General features: G+C 41.9%; 1 long non-coding RNA gene across 3 annotated transcripts in view; it reads right to left on the reverse strand.

The window, feature by feature from the left end:
- The window catches only part of LOC107401915 (uncharacterized), a 45,457-nt gene that overhangs the window by 14,502 nt on the left and 4,555 nt on the right, over window positions 1–26,400 (reverse strand). Inside the window, exon 1 of one of the 3 annotated variants that reach the window (XR_013044846.1) lies at window positions 9,464–9,618. The exons of the other annotated variants lie outside the window; for them this stretch is intronic. This is a non-coding gene — a long non-coding RNA (uncharacterized LOC107401915). Of the gene's footprint in view, window positions 1–9,463; window positions 9,619–26,400 lie in introns of those variants that run through there. 3 annotated transcript variants of the gene reach the window in all.

Raw genomic sequence — 26,400 nt, forward strand, 5'->3', positions numbered from 1 at the left:
GAAAAGATACAAAGAGGAGATTCTATTAATTATTTAGGATATAAAATAGAGCTACAAAAAATTAGACCCCAAAAGGTGCAAATTCGGAGAGATAGACTACAGACTCTTAATGACTTTCAAAGATTATTTGGAGATATTTCTCATCTACGAACTATTGTTGGGGTAAAAAATGATGAACTGACTAATTTGTTCAAAACCTTAGAAGGTGAGAAGGACTTAAATAGTCCAAGAGAATTATCACCTGAAGCTGAGAAAGAATTAGCCTTGGTAGAAAAGAAAGTGCATGAAGGACACGTGAATCGTATTGATCCAAAGCTGGATTGCATTTTGGTTATCTTACCTTCTAGGCGTTCTCCTACTGGAATATTAATGCAGAGGGAAGATATTATATTGGAATGGATATTTTTACCAAATAAACCAAATAAAAAATTAAAAACTTATGTGGAAAAAATCTCTGACTTGATTTACAATGGAAAAATGAGACTTCGTCAATTAGCAGGCATAGACCCAGCAGAAATTGTCGTACCATTAACTAAGGAGGACATTGAAAAATTATGGACAGAAAGTGAACCTTGGCAAAGAGCTTGCAGTAATTTTTTGGGAGAAATTAACAGCAAATATCCCAAAAGCAATAGAATTGATCTTATAAAGAGAGCTGAATGGATCTTGCCTCGAATTGTACGGCAAAAACCCATATCTGGAGTTCGTACATTTTATACAGATGCCAACAAAGAAGGAAAGGCAGGTTACAAATCAGAAAATTTAAGTAAAGTGGTTCAAAGTCCGTATAATTCAGTGCAAAAATCAGAATTGTATGCTATTCTGTTGGTATTAATGGATTTTTCAGAACCTCTCAACATAGTAACTGACTCTCAGTATGCTGAAAGAGTGGTGTTACATATTGAGACTGCAGAATTTATCCCTGATGCTTCAGAATTAACTTCACTATTTATTCAATTACAAGATACAATCAGGAAAAGGAATCATCCTTTATATATAACTCACATTCGATCCCATACTGGTCTGCCCGGCCCTCTAGCACAAGGCAATGATGAAATTGATAAATTATTGATAGGAAATGTGCTGGAGGCCTCAGAATTTCATAAAAAACATCACGTTAATAGTAAAGGTTTAAAAAAGGATTTTTCCATAACCTGGCAACAAGCCAAAGAAATAGTAAAGAAATGTCCTACTTGTTCCTTCTACAATCAGACGCCATTACCAGCAGGATGTAACCCAAAGGGTACTCAGAGAAATGAAATCTGGCAGATGGATGTGTTTCACTTTGCAGAATTTGGAAAATTGAAATATGTACACCACACTATCGATACTTATTCAGGATTTCAATGGGCAACTGCTTTGAGTTCTGAAAAAGCTGATTCTGTAATCACTCATTTGCTAGAAGTTATGGCCATCATGGGTATACCTGCACAAATCAAAACTGACAATGCTCCATCATATGTCTCTGTTAAAATGAAACAGTTTTTTGCTTATTACAATATAAAGCATATTACAGGCATACCACATAATCCTACAGGTCAAGCAGTTATAGAAAGATCAAACAGAACTCTAAAGGATATGCTAAATAAACAGAAATGGGTAACAAAAACCCCCAGAAATAGACTGCATAATGCTCTTCTAACTTTGAATTTTCTGAATGCCAATGAGAAAGGAACAACAGCTGCAGAGAGACATTGGATAATAGAAAAAACTACAGAATTAAATCAGCCTATATACTTTAAGGATGTGCTGACCTCAGAATGGAAACCAGGGTATGTATTACATTGGGGACGTGGTTTTGCTTTTGTTTCTACAGGAGAAGATAAGCTGTGGGTACCATCAAAATTGATAAAGGTTCGATTTGAACAAGAGAGACCTCTTAATTAGAGGAGGTGATAGTTCATCAACCAGCATGAACATCCAATTTAAACTAACTTGTATCAATAAAACATGCCTTTTCATTTCATCAGATAATAACTTGCCAAAAAGGAACATCCCCAAAATTAGTCTTGGGGAAAGGTTTTTGTTTTTGTCTTTTAGGAGAATGAAGGTTAAGGAATCTGAAGAACACTGGACAAATGAGACAACTGAAGAAAAGGGACAAATCATCTATCCCAAGAAACAGAGTGAAACGGTGTATGGGTATATATTATCTAAAAAAATTTTATGTCTTCCTAAATGTTTGTTTCTGCTTTTCTCTAAAGATTTAACACTCTTGGTTTTCTAATAGTCCCAGTTCAATTAAAATTTAAAGCTGACTTTGGAGTTGGAGAATGGCTCTCTCCTTCTTTAAAATCAAGCATGTTGTTAAAAGGAAAATGCAAACTCCCTGTATCATGCCAGAATAAGAGCCATCTTCTGCTATGGTACAGGACAAAAGCAAAATTAATTAAGGGACTATTCTATTACTAATCTCAACTCTTTGATTCTATTCTGATTCTTTAAACTTTTCTCAAAGTATAAATTTTATATCAAAATTTACAAGATTAATATATATATATACATTTTAAACTTTGTTAAGATATGAATGGTCACATAGAGTACTAACTAATTCTAGAAAAAAGGCTAGCTGCATATATATGTTTTTGTGTTCGAGTCTCTTATCAGTTTTCTGCAGGAAATCATGGCCAGGCCTAACATCAACTGAAGTCTCCAGAAAGAAGATGGGGCCCCACAACAACAACAATTCCACGTGGACAATAATAATATCATTAAGCTGACAAACATCATCCATAGATCAGCTTTGAACTACAAGGTGCTCAGAGCAAATTTGAGATGACTAGCTGAGATGATCCAGTCTCAAAGACTACTTGAATAAGGACTTGAGATAAACCCTCAACTTTGGCATTATACACAGACTGGATAATGAAGGATATAGTTACCTCTCCTAGAATTTGACAATTAACCTAAAATTTTTCTTTCAGGATAAAGAAAACTTCGCCCATACCCAGCAGGAAGCAATTTTAAGAATACGACGCCCACATTCCCAAAGAGGTGGTGTGGGGCGGGTGGTTTTTTGGTCTTTTTAATGGGTTTTGGGTCTGGGATAATTTTCAGTATTTAGGGGGGTTGGTTACAAGTTATTGTCAAGGGTTAGGAAAAAGGCTAAGCAAAGGAGATTAGATTTAAGGTTCTTGTTTAAAAAAAAAAAAGAGAAAGAAAGAAAAGAAAAAGACAATTACTAATTTTAAATACTTTACATTGGATTGAATTGTTTTATATTGTACACAAATTTGAAACTGATATTGTTAGAAAATGCTATATGTATATTTCTAATTGTATTTATTCCATCCATTTAACAATGTAATGCAAATTTCTGATCCTTGAATGTTATTATTATCAACTATTAGGATATAAAGAAATGAAAGCTAGTAGTTAGACATTATCATAGAACTTGTAGTCATATTAGATATGTTTTAAAAATTGAGCAGAGATGTTTTAGACAGGTCATCTTCAAACCCTTCAGAGATCTACAGAATATGGCATTTAAAATGTTTTAATAACTTAGAAAATTTTTCTTTTTTGAGACATGTCGGCTCCTGGCAGTACCAATCTACTTTAGAGAAAATATGGGCATTGAAGAAACTGCATATGGAGTCAACTTTCATTCTGGCAAAAGTTAGCCACTGGACAACAAAGTATCCTCGAATCAACAGGACAAAATGGACAGACAGATCACGAAACAAGGGACTACTGATTCTTGCCAAAACAAGTGTGGTTATGGCTTTATCAAAAGGCATCTTCTGAGGCCAGGACAATATGGCCCCATCCCTGAAGTGGCCTTCGCATCCGGAAAAGGTACGGTGCCCTTTTCTTCGAAGGCAGCTTAACAGGCAGAGGGCCGATGGATTCTGTTGTACAATGGAACAGCAGCTGAAAGCTCATGCCTCTCAAAAGTAGACTGGCATTTAATAGAGGGATGTGGAGAAGAAGGGGATGCTGAGATGAAGCCATATATACACAGCCAAGAAGAATGGACAGCTGAATTAAAAAACTGTCAACAATTTCCAGAATTTAAAATCCTGAATCATGACAGGACACTAGTGGAATTCAGGTGTTTCTGGTACGTGGACTGCTCTCACCCAATGTGAGGTTGAACTGTTGACCTTGTGTACATCCTACTTCACAAATGAGTCTGTCAGATACACTAAACCTATAGGCTGAAGATGATGCCCCAACACTGCGGAGAAACCTCAGGTGACTGCCCAGGCAGCTGGCTGTTTCTGTCAACTCACAAAATTTTTTGGAAGTTGCTTGCATGCACTTCCTGTTTTTATTTTTGTTAGCTAATATTATTCCCTTCTTGGGTCTCTGAGGGAGTTGAAGATTAGTTAGTTATGGTTGAAGATTAGTTAGTTATAGTTGAAAATTAATTAGGATAGAAAGTGCATTAGATACATCTTGGATTTACCAAAATAGGATAGATAATGGAATTATTTTCTCTGATTTGTCAAATACCTGTTTAGGTATTTATTACTTGTATATATTCTATATAGTTATTGTACTTTTGTATATAGTTTTTCTTTTGTTAGTTATAACCTTTTGCTTTCTTTTTCTTTTTATTAAAATAGAAAAGGGAAAATGTGGTGATAATCTAATTGTACTGAATTATTATTTTGATTGTATGTTAATAAATAAAGTTGTCTGGGAGTCAGAGCTATTAGAGCCATAGCAAGAGTGTGGCGGTGGTGGCACACGCCTTTAATCCCATAGATATCTGTGTGTTCAGGGTCAGAGCTATTAGAGCCATAGCAAGAGTGTGGCGGTGGTGGCACACGCCTTTAATCCCATAAGATCTCTGTGTGTTCAGGGATACAGCCAGCATTGGAGACATATGCCTTTAAGACCTAGGGGGCTGTACATTCAGACAGTGACGAGGCAGTCATGTGTTTGGGTTTACAACCAATGAGAAGGCAGAACAACATACTTTAAAAATACGAACCGACAGGAAGTAGGTCTCTTTTCGCGAAGCTGGGACAGCAGGAGGAAGGGTGAGATTTTAGCTCTGAGCTCTGACTTCTCGGCTTTCTCTTTTACATTGTTTCTGTGTTTCTTATTTAATAAGACGGTTGGTTACATCTACAGTCTCCCCGTGAAAAGACTAATCATTGAGGCATAAATGGATCATGAGAGCTCTCCTAATCAGTGAATAAATCCACTCATGGAGTCCTAATTTAATGGCATCCTAGAAGATGGTGGAAATTTCAGAGATGGTACCTAACCGGAAGAAGTAGGTCACTGGAGAATTGTCTCTGCCCGTTGCATCTTGTCCTGAGTTCCTCTCTGACCCTCTGTTTCCTGGTAACCATGGTTGCCGCCATGATGTTCTGCCTCACACAGGCCCACAACAATGGAGCAAACAACCACATACTGAGTCCTCCGAACTGTGAGCCAAAAGGAAAACTTTCCTCCCTCACCTTTCCTCTCTGAGTATTTGTCACAGCAATAAGTCATCTAATACAGTATCTCAGATGCATGGCTGTCAAACCACTACCAAATACTTAGGAGGAACTAGAAGAAAGAATCTCCATGGGAGCAGGGCTGGCCTCGTGAACCTATCACCACAGCAGGTGCACAGGACCCGCACCCTTTGGAGGACCAATAGTTGTCCTAATGCTCTTCTGTGGCCACTGTGAAACTTTTAATAATTAAGTTTCTAAATGGAGACCTCACATTTTCATTTTGTACAGGACTTACAAATTCTGTAGCTATTCCTGTACAATTCTTCCTGTTGTATGGTAAAGAGTAAAAAGAGTTTGATAAAGATCAAATAAATTTGGAGATCATCTCTCTGCTCATCTGACAAATAGGAAAACTGAGGTCAAGGAAAGGATAATGGGCTGAATCAGGTTCCCACAGTGAGTCCTGGCAATGTTCGCCTAGAACAGATTCTTTCTACCCCGAGTCCAGACTTCCCATTTCTCCATGTGGCATGCGTCCCCTTAGCAAGGAATGTCTGGCATAGGTCTACTTTGCCAGGAGTTTTGGTAAAGTACTTAGAAATCTCATAAAATGCAAGCTGATATAAAAAGGCAAATTCAATCCTTTCCTTCTTCAGTCTTGCAACTTTTTTTTTCACCTATGACTTCCTCAAAGCAAATCTCCATTAGTAATCCCAATATCTACAACAAAAGCCGAACAGAGAAATGGAAAGCAATGGAGTCTCTAAGGAGGATCAGTTGGTAATCGCTGGAAGAATTACAATGCTTTTACTCCCAAACCCATAATTTCATTTCTAGATATAGTTGCACATATGTACAAATATGCATGCCCAAGACTATGCATTGTGATGTTGCTTATAATAGCAAAAGATTGGAACAAATCTAAAACATCCGTAACACAAAACTGATTTTTTGAAAAAGATTGTATTTGCACATGCAACAGAATACCATATAGCTTTCAGAAAAAAAAACTAAGTTAATCTATGTTCAGTGGTCTGAGACAGCTTCTAACAAACTATTTGATGAAAAATCAGGATACAGAAGGAAAGACAATATGCATCTATTTGTGTGGGAAAAGATACATAATTGTATCCTACCATTATATATTTATACATATATATGCATAAATAGAGAAAGAGAGTATTTGTATATGTACAGAATTTGACCAGAAGGATATATAAAAAAAAAAAAAAAAGAGTTGGCTGGCCCAAAGAAAGAGATCTGGGAGACTGGGGAATAAGAATATGAGAGAGATTTTTATTCCACGCCCTATTTTCTCCTAAAGTTTATATTATATGTGTATATTCTCTTTTCAAAAATTAATCGAGGCATTGGGATGATAGTTCTATAGATAAAGTATCTATCTGCTGCTCATGCATGAAGAACCTGAATTCAGATTCCCAGCTCAAATGTAAAAGCCGAAAATGGTACCTAACATACATCTATGTCTGCAGAGAGCAGCACTGGGAGACAGAGATGAGTGGATCTCCAGAGCTACTGGACAGCCAATTCAGCCAAAATAACAAGCTCCAGGTTCTGGGGGAGAGGCTGTCTCCAAATACTAGGTGGAGAGTGATAGAGGAAAGAAAACTGACATCAGTATCCGGACTCAGCTGGCACGTACATGCCCGTGTGTGTGTGTGTGTGTGTGTGTGTGTGTGTGTGTGTGTGTGTGTGTGTGTGTGCGCCTATGTATGTGTGTGTGTGCTCTCACACATGGGGGTTCGGGAGATGAGGAGAGAGAAAAGGAAGGGACAGGGCAGGAGGGGAGGGGAGAAGAGTGGGGAGAAGAGAGGAAGGGAGGAGAAGGGAGGAGGAAAGTTGATTTATTAAATGAGTGATGAAAAGAAGTCCCTTCCAATGGCTGCCAGTATCGTGCGGTGGCTACAGTCAGGAAGCAACATTCCTATTCCCGAGTTTGCTGTGTTCTGTATATTATATAGAATTTATCGACAAAAGAAATTAAATGTAGTCCGACCAGAATTTTAAGGAACTAATTCTAGCTCTTCCTTGTCCTGCTCTGTACAAACAGAAGACTCTGAAAGGCTTTCAAGCCTGCAGAATCTGTTGCTTGGTTCTCACTGGCACAGCTGTGGAGAAAATGAGAACCCTTCCCAAACCTTCCTTTGGAACACCGTCCTCAGGTGGAGGAGAAGGTAGAGTAGCTCTCCCATCCCCGCCCCCCCCCCCACTCCCCTGGGGAAACTGACCCTTTGCTAGCAGCACAGACAGGGAAGATCTCAGCTTCTTGCCCATCCTCATACGTTCTGTGTTTATGCAACTCCCACCCCACAGGTCAAAGGCAGCTACAGAGTCTTTGACACGCCTTTCCTTGGGAGACAGCATTTGTTTTGTTACTTTCTGGGCTGCCCTGTGATGGATTTGACCACAGAAGTATGATAGAGTTGGTACAATGCCAATTCTATGCCTAGTCTTTAAGAGAGCTGGCCAAATTCTGAGTGAGGCACTGTGTAAAATCCCAATGGTTCTTCCAGAGAGAACCTGTGGAGAGGTCCTGAAGAAAGAAAATGGTCCAAAGTCTGTATCGAGTTATGTAAGACACCAGTCACATGAGTGAACCCATCATGGACCCTTTGGTCCACACTAGACCACTAAGTCACTCTGGTTAAATTGCCCAGCTGAACACTGGCTCAAGATTCTGACCCACAAACTGATGGCATACAATTAAAAGATAATTATGCTAACACTGCATTCCGGGGTAGTATGCCATGCAACAATTCATAGTCTACATACCACAGCATCAAATATTAAACACACTGACACCTCCAGACTTTACTCAAAATTCAATCTAAATTACCTCAGAGAAACAATAGAGCTACCCATGACCAGCAGCCATGGCTTCTGGGAGGAGGGTAAACATAACTTGTTTCCCACCCTGCCAGATACAAAGTCCCCACTGACAAAGCCAAGATGACTCCTTGCCTGAAAGACTTCAGCATTCCTGGCCAGGGATCCTAGAGTTTGCTAGCCCACGTGAGATCATCAACCCTCAAGTGTCCTCTGGCTGGCCCCACCTACTCCAACACTCTACCCATGTCCACTCAGTACACCATGTCCTCTGGTGCGATGCCAATCATCTCACAGGCTCTCACACGACTGTCCTCGGAGGTAGGGTAACATCCAGACCCTGCAGCACATTCCTTGCCCTGTGAAGCTGGGCTTACAAGAAGAGCCACGTCTTAGAAAGAGAGATTCCTGGATTAACTTCCCTCAGCCCACAACGACTGGCAGTTGCCGCCCACTCCAGCCCATGTGCCTGTTCTCACCCACCCACAGGGTTGCCAAGGCCTGAGGGAGGCGGTACTGGCAGAAATCATAATTAGGGATTTCATCATCTACTTCAGCTCCTGGAGAACACATTCTCCCTTATAATATGCAAATCCATTGTTTGACTTTGAAACATCCCACTAACTTTCCAACATGCTGTTGGAAAGTCATCAGCTGCAAAAGGTAAGAGGATACCTGGTCTGAATTGTAGGCATGGCCTTGAGATTCAGAAAAGGACATGTGGGGGTGGGGGTTAGTAAGGACGGAAGATTCAAAATGCACCGTGAAGGGGACAGTGAGGTCATCAAACACAGTTCAGCAAAGACCAGGCTGTGCCGAGACAAGCTGGGCAGAGAAGCTTCAAGGGGAGTAAAGAGAAATGCAAAAAGGCTCCCCAACCCTCCCAAACCCTCAGTTTCGTGAGAGGGGATTCCATTCCATAGACCTTCACCACTGTCGGTATAGACCGGGAAAAAGAGGTGAGCTGGCCTTATGAATACCGTGATAGATTCGTGTTTCTAGAAGGCAGGTGTTGTTTGGAGGGATGGCTTTCTTCTCAAAGGATTAAGGAGGAAACTGAAGGACTTTCTGTAATCATCCTGGCCATTTTTATAAGCCCTCACTTTGAATCAAATATTTACAGACAAACCGTGGTATCCTTGGCTCAGGTGTATGTAGCCGGACCAAGCAAGGGCAGAGGAGATAGAAAGGGAGGGCCGAGGCACCCAGGTTACCTGTGTGGTAGCTTGCATCGGTCCAGTTTCACTAAGAATTCCTTCGGCTTTATTCACCTGACCTTTTTTTTTTAAATTATTATTTCTTTTTTCCTTTCTTCATTACCCCAAGGGAATAATCTAGCCACACTGGTTTTCTTTGCATGCAAAATGAACTGTTCCTTTCTCTTCTTTCAGATAAAGGCAGGCTCTGGGAGGGGAGGGAGAAGGAAAAAAAAAAAAAAAAAAAAAAGCTCCTGGCTTCTTCAAATTAACTCTGAAATAAAAGTCACTGCCAGATGTTATATAAAAGGTGACGTAATCCTAAAGCACTTCATTGCATATGCAGCGCGGCTCTTCAGCCCAGGGGGAGTTTATTACATTTTGTCGATTCCATTTTCTATACCCACATCATTTTTACATAATTTTTCCTGCCTGACAGGCAGCTTCACATTTTCACAGCAACCCATCAAGACAGCGTTACAAGAGCACCGGGAGCCAGGTTAGCAGTTTACAAATAACGGCGCTAACGAGTCAGATTTGTCCCAGAGATACAAATCAGGGGTAAATGGTCCATCCATGCGTGAGAGAAACACATCTATTTTAGAATAATAGAGAAGAAACAGCGCACGTTTCAGCCGGCACTGTGCTCTTTCAGAGCATGTACCAGACCTATTGCAAAAGTGGGGAAATGGAGATGTGCCCATCTAAAGTTATTCTTGCCTTTTTTCTTCGTTTTCCTAGTAAATTTCCAGCCCAAAGCGAAATAGGTGGCCATAAAACATGCATTAAGATCGAAGTCACTGCCTTTTCGGATTCGCACGAAATTTAGAAGAGGACACGCCATTTGTGCCCAGTGAAGTATCTAGCTACTGAGATGCTTCGAGTGCAAACACTGCGAGACACTTCCTCCCACTCTCCAGGTGCTAAGCATCCTCTCCTTCTCCCCCTCCTTCCTGGGCACTCGCGGCTGCACTGCCCTCTAATGGCAAAATGTGGCAGTACAGGCTGAATCCTTGGTCCTTGAGAACTAAGAATTGGACCAGGCCTCTGCAGGATGCCAAATACTGCCAGCTTACTGATTCCTAGGTAAACAAAATGGCTCCTGGAACTCCCACCCCCAGAAGTCGTACTTATGGGGGACCAGCGAGATGGCTTAGGAGATAAAGGCACTCGCCACCAAGGCTGACGAAGACATGAGTTTCATCCCTTGGACCCACATAGTAGAAGAAAACCAAGTCCTACAAATTGTCCTCTGACCTCCACTTTGGGGCTGTGATGCACACACCTGCAGACACACTATCAACAAATGTAATATGTAATAAATTTTTTTTTCTAAAATATCAAGTTTACCCAAAGTTTCACCCTTATAAGTTTCAATTAAAAAAAAAAAAAACCTTGTTTAAATGAACCTTATTGTTTTACCACAGTTATTACCAACAGAATAATGGGTGCTTTTATTCTTTTATAAAAGTAGAATTCGAATGTGGGAGGAGGGGAGATGTGAAGACTTTGGGGAACAACTTTACCCAGCCCTTCCCCAGGCCTAGGGAACAGAGAAATTAACCATCATCCTCCCCCCAAAAAATATATCTAAGTTCAAACTTTGTCTCAGAAGTCAGCACATTCCTCATTTCTAGAGTTGATTTCATAAATTTAAGAATTCTTCTTGGAGGCCTGGAGAGATGGTTCAGTGGTTGAGAGCACTGTTTGCTCTTCCAGAGCACCCACATGGCAGCTCACAACTGTCTGAAATTCTAGCTCTGGGAGATCTGACGCACTCATACAGACATACATGCAGACAAAACACCAATGCACATCAAAAAAAATTAAGAATTCTTCTCTTTCTTTTACTTTATTTTAGCTTTACATGACAACGTTTTTATTTTTATTTTATGTGCATGGATGTTTTTCCTGCATGTGTGCCTGATGCCATCAGAGACCAGAAAAGGGTGCTGGGTTCCCTGCAAGTTGAGCGGCCGATGGTTGTGAGCCACTATATGGGTGCTGAGAATCGAACCTGAGACCTCTAGAACAGTGATCAGTGATCCAAAGTTCTGAGCCACCTCTTCAGCCCTTTATTTTAATTTTTAATTGCATGTAAGGGGAATGGGTGATGTATGGAAGTGCAGTTTCCTGAGAAGGCCAGATGAGCTCATTCAATCCCCTGCAGTTGGCATTACATTTGGTTATGAGCCATCGCATACAAGTGCTGGGAACCAGACTCAGGTCCTCTGCAAGAGCTGTATGCACGCTTAACTGCTGAGCCATCAGGACTCAAGAATTCTTCCTAAAGCAACTTCTCATCATATCAAAGTTACTTGTGCACATAGTATATAAGTCATTCTACAAATCCTGTTCCCACAAACATGGGTCCAAGCAATCCCGTCTCCTCTTTACCCTTGTAACTCTAAGATGTTTGTGTTGCGGCTTCTTGACTTCTCCGTTTCAGCATTATATATTTTGCACCATGGGAGATGACTTCATATGTGCCTGTTCACCTGCACACACAGTCCCACCACATACATATACTTCCAAATTTTGCTAAGAGCAATCATCAATGTTTATAGGATTATGAATATTAAATTCTTGACAACTCTGTCTTGTGTTATGCCATGCTCAGCTCCCCTGGCCTAGATAAGCTGCTATTCTCCCTGCAGTTTAAGGCAGGGAGGCAGGGAGAGAAAGGGGGAGGGAGGGGAGGGAGGGAGGGAGGGAGGGAGGGAGGGAGGGAGGGAGGGAAGGAAGGGAGAGAGAGAGAGGGAGGGAGGAAGAGAGAGAGAGGGAGGCAGGGAGGTGGGAAGGCAGAAAAGGAGGGAAAGAGGGAGGGAGGGAGGGAGGGAGGGAGGGAGGGAGGGAGGGAGGGAGGGAGGGAGGCAGGAAGAGTCCTTTTCCCACCTTTTGTTTTGTGTGTATTCATTGCACTAATTTTCTAGGGCTGCCATGGCAAAACATGTGGCACATCTGATGGCTGAAGTCACCCATGATCTATCGTTCACAGTTCTGGAGATTAAAAATTCTGAGTTTCCTAATGACGGTTTATGTTGGAGAGGATGAGTAGCAAGGGGAACATTCCTCCACTGTAGGTGGGAATGCAAACTTGTACAGCCACTCTGGAAATCAATATGGCAGTTTCTCAGAAAATTGGGAAATCGATCTACCTCAAGACCCAGCCATACCACTCTTGGGCATATACCCAAGGAATGCTCATACCATAAAGATACATGCTCAACTATGTTCATAGCAGTACTATTTGTAATAGCCAGAACCTGGAAACAACCTAGATGCCTGTCAACTGAAGAATGGGTTAAGAAAATGTGGTACATATACACAATGGAGTACTACTCAGCAGAGAAAAACAATGACAGCATGAAATTTGCAGGCAAATGGATGGAACTAGAAAATATCATTCTGAGTGAGGTAATCCAGACTCATAAAGACAAACATGGTATGTACTCACTCCTAAGTGGATATTAGATGAAAAGCAAAGAACAATCAGAACCACAGAACCAGGGAGGGTATATAGCAGGAGGGACCCTAGGATGACTGTAGCTTATAATAAGTTTTGGTTTTACTCAATTACTGGGCAAGCCTCAGTGAAATATTTCACTATTAGGATAAGAATTTGTACTGTATAAAGCTGATAATAGAAAATAAATACAAATAAATAAATACAAATAAATAAATAAATAAATAAATAAATAAATAAATAAATAAATAAATAAATAATAAATAAAAGAAAGCAGACTGAGCAAGCCATGGGGAGCAAGCCAGTAAGCAGCACTCCTCCATGGTCTCAGCATCAGCTCCTGCCTCCAGGTTCCTGCCCTGTGTCAGTTCCTGTCCTGACTTCTTTCAGTGATGGACTGTAATGATGAAGCCCAATAAACCCTTTCCTTCCCCCACATATATATATATATATATTCCTGTACCACAGACCTTTATGATTTATGTAATTATGATCTTCATTGTTTTTGCTATGAGCAGGGTGTCTCTTTAGCTCAGTCATTTCATGCCTAAGAATACAATTAGCCAATTTCAAAAAAAATAAATAAATTCTGAGTTTCAGGAATCATCACCCAGGATCTATCGTTCACAGATCTGGAGATTAAAAATTCTGAGATTCAGGAATCATCAATCCCCGATCTCTCTGAAGGCTCCTCCTCTCCATTCCTTGTCTCCCACTTCCCAGCAATCCCTGGAATTTCTTGGTTTGTCACATGACGTGTGTGTGTGTGTGTGTGTGTGTGTGTGTGTGTGTGTGTGTGTGTATCTGTATGTCTTCACACATCCCTCTTGTCTCTGTGCTTCTTCTCTTGCTATTGTGATGTGTGCCATCTTGAGAGGACCTCTAACTCTAGTTTTCTATACCCTCATATCAGTCTGTTCAGAATACATCTGCAAAGCCCTGTTTCCAATAAGGTCACATTTCCCAGTTCCTAAGCTAGGACTGCAACACATCTTTGGGGGAGGGAGACATAGTTTAACCCTCGGCATTTATTCTCACTTATTCGTCCACAGCCCTGCCTAGTTGTCCAAGTCAGCTAGGGTATTCAAATGGTTTCTGCTTTCTCTCAGGCTTTATCTTGTGTGTCAGTTCACTCTCGGTTGACTGTTTCCTTTGTGGACTACAGCCCACGTTCTCTTGGGTTTTAATCGGAAAAGACTCAGTAGTCCCTCCGTAGTCTCATACTGTACAGGATCCTGTGTCCTTCCCACATGAGGAACTCAAAGAAGCAGGAACTCAAAGTCATCCTAAACTACTTAAGGAGTTCAAGTCCAGCCTTGACTCAAGCTCCTGTGGGGTCCGGGAGACAGATTTGTGTCTTTACAGAGAAGTATCTGAGTGTTTTCTCGCTCCAGGATGGATAAGGAAAAGAACACAAAGGAATAGCTGAAGTATGTTTCAGTCTGCATTGTAGCCTTGGGTGTTTTTATGGGGATTGGTTTGGTAATGTATGAGGGATAAATACATGTCACTTTAACAGAGTTTCCTTCTAAAATGTTAGCGGAGACGATATTATCTCAAATACAAGATCCATATGAGGAGGAGGAAATGTTCTCTTTTTGAAGCCCCATGGTTCCAAATAGATTGATCAGAGGTATGATTTGGGTTTTGTTTTCATCTAGCTGGGCAAATAATAGTCAATCTTTAGGTGAGCGATGCTTTTCTCCTGAGATGCCACAAGATATTCCTTCAAATTGTTTCCACAGCCTGATTGTCCAACATTATCTAATCCCAAATGGGATGAGTTTGAGACAAAGGCTTAAAGACACAAGCCTCAAGATCACAAAATGGAAAAGAAAAGAACAAGAGGAAATAGGGGGAGGCATAGTCAAAAGGAAGCTCAAAAGAGAAGGAAAAGAGAAAGAGAATAAAACAGAATAGGAGCCGGGCGGTGGTGGTGCACGCCTTTAATCCCAGCACTTGGGAGGCAGAGCCAGGCGGATCTCTGTGAGTTCGAGGCCAGCCTGGGCTACCAAGTGAGTTCCAGGAAAGGCGCAAAGCTACACAGAGAAACCCTGTCTCAAAAAAAAAAAAAAAAAAAAAAAAAGAACAGAATGGGAATAAATGAATGAAGAAATGAGAGGAAGCTGAAGAATATGGGGATGTGCTACACTGAGCAGGTGTACCTGCCTAAGCCTATGTGCATCTCCAGATGGTTCCTCTGGCCTCAGCTTCCTCTGAGCTCCGTGTCTCTAGAGTCTTAGTTCTAACACACTCCTGCCCTGCAGCTGTGAAGTGGGCCCCAGAAACTCAGTAACCCACACACGACTGGAGACCACTCAGAAGAGGCATCAACAGCTTGCGGATGAGTCTGCAGCCTCCTGAGCCCAGAAGCAGGCTCCCCAGTGGGATGGGCAGCTAAGTGCTGAGTGTAAAAGCTGCCAAACCACCGGGCCCCAGGGAAGCAATCCACGAACAGCATTTCCTAAAAACTTAAGAATTTAACATGACACATCTTGACATCCCATTCCGAGAACCCTCCACTTCACCTCCTCTGGGGGTTTTAATAGTTTTAAAAAACAATGAGCTCCCTATTCCAGGTGATGTTAGAAAAAGGCCTGAGATCAATGGCCTCAACCAAATACGTCAAAGCTGAAGAGACACAAGGCTTTCATGTCTAACTCCCTCTTCCTCTGCCCTGCAGCGAAGCTCATGGAATTCTGTAGTGTGATAAGTGTTCAGAAAGCCAGGCCAGTGGAGATTTTTTTTTTTTAACCCAGTGACATTCAAATCACCTACCCAGGTTTTTGTTTTGTTTGTTCATGTGAATATCCAGGTCCCTTTCCTAAAAGTGTGTATTTAACTGGTCTGATGGGAGAATCAGACCTCCAACTGTTGTTTTACTCCCCTGTGAATCTAATATGAGACCGAAATGAGCCTGCCCCCTTGCGGTGTTTCTTGGAGCTTCTAAGGAGCAGGGAGGGCCTTAGACCCATGAGCTCTCCCCTCCCAGTTTTTCAAACCAAGAATTTTTAACAGAAGCGTTGTTCCATGACAGAGGTGGTGTGTTTTGATCTGTCTTCTCTCTCCTCCGCAGAGCCTGCAGCTGACGCAGAAGCCCCTGAACAAGCAAAGGTTGGAACAGAGGTGAGAAAACCACGAGTTTCTTGCTAGTGACCTTTTAAGATCAACACACCCATAATCTACGTGCCTCCGTCTAGGACAGCGTGTTCTGCTGCGGCATTCACCCAGTTTCATGTCAGCCGTTAACAAAGCCACATCTTGGGACAGTACAGAAATCGTCTGATGCCTATATTTTCAGCTTTCCCCAGCATTCCTTAAAATTGTCTCTCCATGGGAGCATAAGAGCTGTGCCCAGTTTTGCTAAGCACCATCTCACAGTTCGTTGACAACTTTAACTGAAATTTCTTCCTTATGTAGCCACCAATTTTCACTTTCTGCAAGTTGGCAATTACAAGTCTCACTAGAACCTCCTACATATTGAGCAATGTGTTAGACGCTATAGTCTGTAGTGTGTTTGACCCACGGGATGACGCTCTGTACCAGATACTATGGTCTCTGGTGTGTTTGACCCACGGGATCATGCTCTGTACCAGATACTATGGTCTCTGGTGTGTTTGACCCACGGGATCATGCTCTGTACCAGACACCATGGTCTCTGGTGTGTTTGACCCACAGAATGACCCTCTGTACCAGGCACTATGGTCTGTAGGGTGTTTGACCCACAGGATGGCCCTCTCTACCAGACACTATGATCTCTGGTGTATTTGACCTACAGGATGACCCTATAAAACCAGAACAACTTCCCCAAGTTTACAAATGTGAAGCATCATAACTGATAAGTTTTAGATCTGCGATTCAGTTCCAGGTCTGTCTGGCTCCAAAAACAATTGTCACGATTCCCTCCTGCCCACAGAAAGTCTATGAGAAGGTTAATAACTGTAACCACACTATGAAAGCAAATATTTGTATAGCAAGGAGCAGAATCACCCGAATGTTCACGCCTACCTGAGCCACAAAAACACTCTCAAGTCTCAGCTTCCCATTCTCAAGCTCGCCAAAGGTACCTCTTTAAAGCATTCAGGTCCTCTGAGAATCAAATGCTTTCTGGTCAATTTGTAGAGTGTGTAGTAAGGTCACTCCTAAACTATTGTGTAACCAGTTCCTACAGACACTTACTCCTTATGACTGCTAGAGTGGTGTAGATGGATTTTTCTTTGGACCGCCAGCTCGTAAATAATGACGCAAAGACTTATTATTATGAAAGCTCGGTTTTAGCTTAGGTTTGTCCCACTAGCTATTTTTTTTCCCCGAGAAAGGGTTTCGCTGTGTAGTTTTGGTGCCTGCCCTGGAACTCACTCTGTAGCCCAGGCTGGCCTTGAACTCAGAGATCCACCTGGCTCTGCCTCCCAAGTGTTGGGATTAAAGGTGTGCGCCACCACCGCCCAGCTTCCCACTAGCTCTTATAACTTAAATTAACCCATATTTATATTAATCCACGTTCTGCCACATGGCTTTTACTTCTCTCCCATTTTATGTGTCCAACTTGATCCGTCTTCTACTTCCTCTCTCTTTGCCTGGAAGTCCTGCCTATACTTCCTGCCTTGCTATTGACTGTTCAGCTTTTTATTAAACCAATCACAGCAACACATTTTTCACACAGTGTACAAATACCCCACAACAGAGTAGCAACCAGAAGACCCAAGAAAGAGATGGCATCTTTTTTAGTGAAGCAAGAACACTCTCTAACCAAGCTGTATGAGTTCTCATTCAGATCAGGATCCTCAAGACAGAAAGCATGTAACAGACACCAGGAATATTTAGTCAATCATATTGAGAGGCACATGCGCACTCAGTCCCAGTCTTAGCAACACTTCTAGTCTGGTAGCTGGAATTAGCCAAATCATCCCACAAACACGACTATGACAGTGTTAGGAAGCAGACGCACAGAGCTCTTTGCCAGCTGAAAACAGGCCACCTGACTTCACTAGGGACAAGAGGAGTCACATCCAATGAAGAGGACCTCTTTCTATGTTCCAAGCAAGAAATGACTATTCTCGAGATGGCTGATGGTACTTTCTGGTTACCTAGCAATGGTGGCTAGATTTGAGTTACTCTTCAAGCTGTCTTCAAAGCTCACATGATGGCAGGAATGAGCCATTAGGATTCTCCTGTCTTCTCTTCCAAGATTTAGAATCCAAAGACTTCAGCTTAACATCATGAGCCTCATCGGGTCCTTTTCCTCCCCTCTCTGCTTCCCCGCTCCCAGGTCTTCCCAGCTTTCTACACATAGCCTAACAACTTCATACCTGTAGGCTTACAGTAGTTTCCCTATATGTCCAAAGGAAATTTTGTTTCTTGTTAACCTTTCTGAAATTCTTTTAAAAAAAAAAAAAGTTTCCCACAGCTCTCCACACACCACGTGAGTTGACAACAGAATTCATGTTTGATCAGCTGCATTTACTAAGAGCTGTCTTAGACAAACCTAAAGAAAGAAGGTAACACCCTGACACTCGGTCCTCACCTCACCCATCATCATTTAAAAAAAAAAAAAAAGTAGAGGAGCGTCAGATCTCAGTCGAGCTGACAGCTCTCCCAGAGGTAACTCGGGCTTCAGGAGGGGCGGCCCTACCCTACTCTTCTCAGCTATTAGTAGGCAGTGGCTGCCTCACCATCCTTCCCAGAGTCGGGAAGGCTATTATCCACCTCATGGGCTTAGTGAAGCAAATAGAAGTTTGATTTCTTTTCAGATAAAAGAGATGATGCAAATGAGAATTTTATCTTGCACGGAGGAGTGACAAAGTAGGGGAATGAATCCTGCTTGATTACAATCTTCCATCATTCTGATCTTATAATTACTGAATGGAATCAATCAGCTTTCAATTGTTACCTTGGTAGAAGATTAAAACATCAGTACTTGTCCTACATATTTCACACTTTAGCAAATTTTAATAAACTGAATGCTTGAGAAATTGTTATATTATCTTTCATGGTATTGGGATGCTAATGACATTCCTATCGATTTTAATTCACATTCGCTGGTCAAAACGAGTCAGATTCCAGCGAGGCATGGCACCTATAACCCACACTAACAAATGAAGGCTGCTAAACATTGAAACAGCCCAGATGAAATCATTAATCAGAAATATCATAAAATGATTGCCAAAAAAAAACTAGGGAGGGTTTAATCTTAATAATGAACATCTTTTATGACATATTGTTTCATCTGTAACTTTTGCACATTGGTGATTTCTCTAAGAAAATATGTTTAAGTAAGTTAAAAAAAAAGTCCTCAGAAGACAGAACTTGGAGCGTATTGATCATCAATGGAGAGGCTCACAGGCCGTAAAGGTGAAAGTGACCCCTGAAGAACACAGAGTATACACATTCTTCCTTCAGACCGTTCAAGGACTGGGTGTCTGACCTAGTGGAAGAGTGCTAGCCTAGCATGCCTGTGGCCCTGGGTTCAAGCACCAGCACCATCAAAAAAATTGAAAGGCTCTTAGCTTTGTGTCAAAAAAAAATACATGCAGACTGATCAGAAAAGTGATATAACGTAAGAATTAATTAAGAGTGGAGGTTTCATAGTTGGAAATCATGTCATTCTCATGTAATTTGATGACTACTTTTTGCCTTAGTCTTCTGAAAAACAGAAGTATAATAAACATAGCCACTTCAGAGTGCTAATCTCAGGATGAAATGTGGCCATGTTTCAGCACAGTCCAGGCAAACTTTATTTCCATGGCTAAAAACATAAAAGTCCATACCTGTGGAGATCGTTTTTTATTTACCAAAATTCTTTGCTTGTATTTGCTGTATCTCTAGCTAGTACTACAGTTTTTGTTTTTACCATTTTGTTTTGTGTTACTGGAATTGAATCCCAGACCGATGGACCCTAGGCAAACACTCTACCACTGAGCTACATGCCCAGCCCTCTAGTTAGTAAATAGGACCACACTTCCTAGGGGTCTAATGGAGTCTGGGAGGTCTGGTCTCTGCAGCCCAAGTGTGCAGGAGATAAAGAGCAAAGGCGAGGGCCTGACGAGAGCAGGCTGTTAAATGCTCCATCTTGTGATTCTTTTCCCCTATAGCCTGTCCTGAACAGACCTATAAAAACCATGATGAATGTCCTCTGTGGGATTCAGTTTCTTGTAAAAGGTGGGAAAGGCTTCAAGGATGGAGAAGATAAAATATAGATGGCCCTGGAAAAAGTCTCAAGACTCAGGATCCCAGTTTTACAAGAGCAAGTGATGGTCAGTATTGCAGGGAGGACACTGCCTGGGGCTGAACTGTTTGTACAGGAGCCAGGGATGGAGAGAATAGGAGTCCCAGGGGACACCAGTAGAATTTGCAGTATGAAATAAACCCTTTAAAAGCCTCCTTTTCTCAGGTTCAGATTCACTGGCCTTCATTTTTTTATTTGGGCAGAACCTAATGAAACCAGTTCTCTGGAGCAGCCTTCATGTTCAAGTTCAGTTCATTCTGTTTTCTTTTTAATTAGCTTTTTATTTACTTATCATTTTATTTATCATTTATTTATTTGTCATGTTATATGCATGGGTATACTTGCCTGAGTTTAGGTGTACCATATGCATGCAGGAGCCCACAGAGGCCAAAGAGGTCCCCAGATTCCCTGCAACTGGAGTTACGGGTAGTTGACAGCCACTGTGTGGGTGCCAGGAGCAAAAGTGGGGTCCTCTGCAAGATCAGTAAGCACTCTGAACTGTCGCCCATTAATCATCTTTTTTGTTCACCCATATACTCCTGTAAGGTTATCTGAAAATTTGAAACACTATAATACTAAGTTGTTTGTTTTTATCCCTTTTTTTAGTTAGCTTTTTAAATTATGTGTCTGTGTGGGTTTGTGCACTTCCATTTAGTGCCTGCGGATGGCAGAAGGGGGGGTGTCAGAGTCCCTGGGAGCTGGAGTTATAGGCACTTGTGAACTGCCCCATGTGGGTGCTGGGATTCGAACCCTGGTCCTCTGCAAGAACAGTACCCACTCTCAAGTGCTGGGCCCCTTCTCCAGCCCCAGTTGTTGGGTTGGGTTGGGTTGGGTTGGGTTGGGTTGGGTTGGGTTGGTTTGGTTTGGTTTGGTTTGGTTTGGTTTGGTCTGGTCTGGTTTGGTTTGGTTTGGTTGTTTGGTTTGGGTTGGTTTGGTTTGGTTTGGTTTGGTTGTTTGGTTTGGTTTGGTTGTTTGGTTTGGTTTGGTGGTTTGGTTTGGTTTGGTTTGGTTTGGTTTGGTTGTTTGGTTTGGTTTGGTTGTTTGGTTTGGTTTGGTTTGGTTTGGTTTGGTTGTTTGGTTTGGTTTGGTTTGGTTTGGTTTGGTTTGGTTTGGTTTGGTTTGACACCACAACAGTAGATCAGGTAGTCTTTGTATCCGGCTCGAGAAAAACATCCTAAAAGCACTGTGATCTCACCACCAGGGGTAACAACAACAGCAGTCCCTGTTTACAGCGCTCGCTGTGATGCAGGCGTCATGCTAATACTTCCTTTATATTAGCGTGTTTGCCTTCACAAACCGTTGATGCGATGGGGTCTGTTAGTGCTAAAGAAACTGAAATCAAGAGGAGATAATTTAGCCAGACATGACACCAGTGATGCCGAGGCAAGAAGATACAGAGTTTGAAGTGAGCTTGAAACACGTGGAGTTTGAGGCCAACCATGGCTACTCGGGGAGGTCCTGCCTCAAGAATCTGAAGGAAAGAGTTGATTCATTCAGGATGATGAGATTACCAGGGAAGGGGCGAGTGAGATGGCTCACAGGGGGAAAGTGCTTGCCCTGAAGCTTGACGGCCTCAGTTCAAACCCCAGCTCCTACAAGTTGTTCTCCAATGTCACATATACATTTACAATAAGCCAGTGGTTTTTATTGTTTAATTAGTGAAATTATAGTTCATTCTCTAAGTAACTGTGCATTTTAAAAACCACAATGTTTTTGAATCTAGATTAAGGGAAAACAGAGATGAAGTTCTATCAGATATACTCTTGTGAGCATATCCAGTCACAAAAGCAAGTTGAGAGCCATCACGAGCACATGAAAAGCGTCACTTCACGGACTGGGGACAGGTTTTGTTTTTCAAAGAGAGCCACAAGGCCTCCTCTTGTACATACCCTCAATGCCGTTTTCACTCTGCTCACATCAAAATACGCCTGTTTGGTTTCCCTTTCTTGAATCTGGGGTAAATTCTGACATCTCCAGGAAGTGACACCATGTCCTTCCAACACTGGTTGATGGAGAACTCACAGCTTCTGTCTGGTTCCCGCAGGATGCTGGTTTTGGACCCAGATACTTGGCTATGGGGAAAGCCAACTATCAAGGGTCCAGGCCAGAACTAGGTGTTCCAGCTCATGTTCCCCACTGAGGTTCAGCCGATGGTGAGCCACAGACCTACAGATACAGGAATGAAAGAGCCTGTGGATGTTTCTAGACCCCAGTGATCCAGCTCACCACCAATATTCAAGTCTTCCTAGCTGGGGTTCCAGATATCGTGGAGCAGAGAGAAAATAGAGATATTGTGCTGGCTGCACCCTCTCCAGATTGCTGACTGACATATTCATGGATGTGATGAAATGATTGCTAATTTACAGTAAGCGCGATTCTGTTGAGCACTGGTACCTGGACAGAGTTCAACAAACGTCAGTGGTATTTGCAGATCAAGCACCAAAGCATAGGAACACAAAACGGCAGGTAACCTAGAGAGTTGTATTCACCTTTTCGAAACTGCATAATTGGGCATCCCTGCAGCATGGAAGCACCAGAGGAATGTACTAGAAATTGAAGAGTTTTATCACCATGTCAGTTGAGCAAAAGGACTTGTATGGTCCTGGTCATGTCTTTTAGCCTCTATTCTTGTATGTAAAATGAAATTCATGGTTACTGTAGTTTTTTTGTTTGTTTGTTTTTTAACTCTTTTGGGGTCCCCCACCCAGCTCCCAAATAAATACGTGGAGACTTAGTCTTCCTTTTGAATGCCTGGCCTTCACTTGGCTTATTTCTAGACAGCTTTTCAAGTTAAATTGTCCCATTTCTCTTTAACTGCATTTGCCTCTGGACTTTTTACCTTTCTTTGTTCTATATATTTTTCTTTCCTTCTTACTCCGTGGCTGGCTGTGTGGCTAGGTGGCTGGCCCCTAGTGTCCTCCTCTCCTCTTCTTCTAGATCCTCACTCTCTTCCCTAGATTTCTCCTCCTATTTATACTCTCTGCCTGCCAGCCCCACCTATTTTTCTCTCTCCTGCCTAGCTATTGGCCATTCAGCTCTTTATTAGACCAATCAGGTGTTTTAGACAGGCACAGTAACACAGCTTTACAGAGTTAAACAAATGCAACATAAAAGTATGCAACACATCTTTGCAAGATTAAACAAATATTCCACAGCATAAACAAATGTAACACACCTTAAAGTAATATTCCACAACAGGCTACCACCCTGAATTCTTATTTTTTTAAAAAAAAAATCAGCTCTATAAGAAAAACGTTGGTTGCTGGGTGGTAGTAGTCATTTCTTCCTTTAATCTCAGAACTTGGAAGGCAGAGGCAGGCAAATCTCTGAGTTTGAGGCCAGCCTGGTCTACAGAATTCCAAGACAACCAGGGCTACACAGAGAAATCCTTGGGGGGGGGGGTGGAGAAAGTTGGTCAAAGTCTAAAGCCTTCATTTTAATTTTATTTTGCCAGTGATAGCAGTTTGCTAGGAATATGTAACTAAGAGTCATATATTGAGTGCTTAAACACAAAAAATACATCGTCTCATAGGTCTAGAAACTAGAAGTCCAAAATCAGTGGCTGATAGGCTTGGTACACTCGGGTGTCTGTGAGGGGAAACTGCCCTGTGTCCTTCTCTTCTAATGGCTTGCCAGCCATCTTTGACATTCCTGGGCTAGTAGACTCATCCACCCCTGACTCTGCCTTAATAGCTTCACGGTGTTCTCCCTAGTGTGTATCTGTGCCCAAATTTCCCTCTGTTGTGAGGACAATCAGTCATGTGGACTAGAGCTTACACTATTGACCTCAGTTTAACTTGATGAGGTCTATGAAGACCCTAACTCCAAACAAGAGCAGAATCTGAGGTCCGGAGGATTAGAACTTCCTCCTAAGAACTTAGGAAGGATACAGCTCACTCCATCACATCAATGAAGGCGATGATCTGCAATGTGTAGTGAGGTCATTTAGGGAGAGCAGAGCATAAATCCAGTGGACAATGACAACTTGCTTGATATGTACAAAAATGTGCAAAACCCTTCTTTTGAAATCCCAGACTAAGGGACTCTGGCTGGATTGCTTTATGAACCTTGTGTTCAGCCCAGGTTCATAAATCCTAGAAGGGAAATCCAAGCCAATTCTGGAGTTTCTGACAAGCTCCAGAGGCTGAATGGATCAGAAAGAATTTCACTTGGAATTTAGGTTTATTGAGTCTAATTTGAAACTTAATGCAAATTCATGGAACATAAACTCCTTACAAATTGAATAGAACCCAATACAAAGGGCTTCTGAGCCACCTGGACTACACACAATGAATGTTGGAATTTTCCCATCTCAGAAACAGGGGAAGAGAAAGGGGCCAGGCTGGCAAGACCTCACTATCACCACCTTGGAAGTACATTTGCATCTCATGAATTATTTCAAACAGCAAAGTACATAGAGTAATAATGAGAAAAGTTTAAAGCAATATAAATCTCCTTATATAAAAATGTGTCAAAACTTGCAAAATTTCAAGATGGGTAAGACAAGAGACTTGCAAACTATGTTTTTATTGAAATGTCAGAAAGCATGATGGTTAATCTTTACTGTCAACTTGACTGGATTAGAATCACCATGGAAACACACTTTTGAATGTGTCTGTGATGTGTTTCAGAAAGGTTTGACTGATCAGGGAATACCTACCCTGAATATATGGGTAACACCAGCTCGGGTGCTTGGGGGGCTGGGGGGAGGCAATCCTCTAATGAATGAAAGGAGAATGACTCTCTCTCTCTCCTCTCCTCTTCTCTTCTCTTCTCTTCTCTTCTCTCTCTCTCTCTCTCTCTCTCTCTCTCTCTCTCTCTCTCTCTCTCTCTCCTTTCTGACTATTATGAAAACAATATGACTAGCCCCTTCATTCTCCTGCTGCCCTGCCTTCTCCACCATGGTGGACTGTATGCCCTCGTTAAAATAAACACTTCCAACTTGTTTCTTGTCAGGTATTCGGTCCCAGCAATTAGAAAAATAACTATTGCCAAGCGGTGGTAGCACACACCTTTAATCCCACCACTTAGGAGGCAAAGGCAGGCAGATCTCTGTGAGTTCAAGACCAGCCTGGTCTACAAAACGAGTTCCAGGACAGGCTCCAAAGCTACACAGAGAAACCCTTTCTCGAAAAAAAATTTTTAAAAAAGGAAAATAACTATTAAAACTATTAAAGAATATGTCAATGGAACAGGTTAGCAGAAGTAGCTTCAATCTTTAATCTACAGAAGACATTAACGGTATTCATAAACTAAGCTTTGGCTAGGGCTCTTAGTCGCCATCTCATCTCTAATTTGACTGCTGTTAAGAATTAAAACCTTCTGATTAGTCTATAGCAGTACCACCCAGATGTGCCCGTGTAAGTAGTGGTTATACAGCCAAGAAACAGCACTGGAAAATCAATAACCGGGAACTGGAAGTCAGATGTGTTTAAAACACTTAAGGAAGGCTGGATGATCAGCCTGGTCAGATTAGGAGTGAGCACATGTCACAGATATGAAGGTGAAGGCCAGTGAGATGTCTCAGCGGGTAAAGGCATTTGCTGCCAAGCCTGATGACCCGAGTTCAATTCTTTTCCATTCCTGGAACCGATACAGTTAAAGGAGAGAACCAGCCCAGAGAACCAGTTGTCCTCTAACTGATGCATGCAATATGTGTTACACTCACGCACACACAGATTAGATAGATAGATAGATAGATAGATAGATAGATAGATAGATAGATAGATAGATAGATAGATAGATAGATAGATAAATGCAATATTTAAAAATATTTTAAGAGAAAACAAAAGCTGAAGTAAACAGGCCACAATGGGCAGGGCTTGCCCTTTAAGAATGCACTGCCCAGGGTGGATTGACACTCAGAGGTTAAGAGCACTTGCTGCAGAGGCAAGAGGAACAAAGTTCAGGTTGCGGCATCCACATGACAAGCCAGGGCCTGCACTCCTATAACTTCACCAACTGACAGGGCCATAGACAGGAGGATGGCTGGGAATAGCTGAGAAACGTGAGCTCCAGGTTCAGTGAAAGACCTGCCTCAAACGAATAAGGTATAGAGCGGATAGGGCAGGTCACCTGACACCCTCCTCTGGCTTCTGCACATGTACCTGCACACACATGTGCACATGCACCTCACACATATGTGCACATACACCTCACACACATGTGCACATGCACCTCACACATATGTGCACATACACCTCACACACATGTGCACATGCACCTCGCACATATACATACACACCAAAAATAAATAAATAAAAG

The sequence above is a fragment of the Peromyscus maniculatus genome, chromosome 15 (genome assembly GCF_049852395.1).
Source record: "Peromyscus maniculatus bairdii isolate BWxNUB_F1_BW_parent chromosome 15, HU_Pman_BW_mat_3.1, whole genome shotgun sequence".
Classification (NCBI taxonomy): domain Eukaryota; kingdom Metazoa; phylum Chordata; class Mammalia; order Rodentia; family Cricetidae; genus Peromyscus; species Peromyscus maniculatus.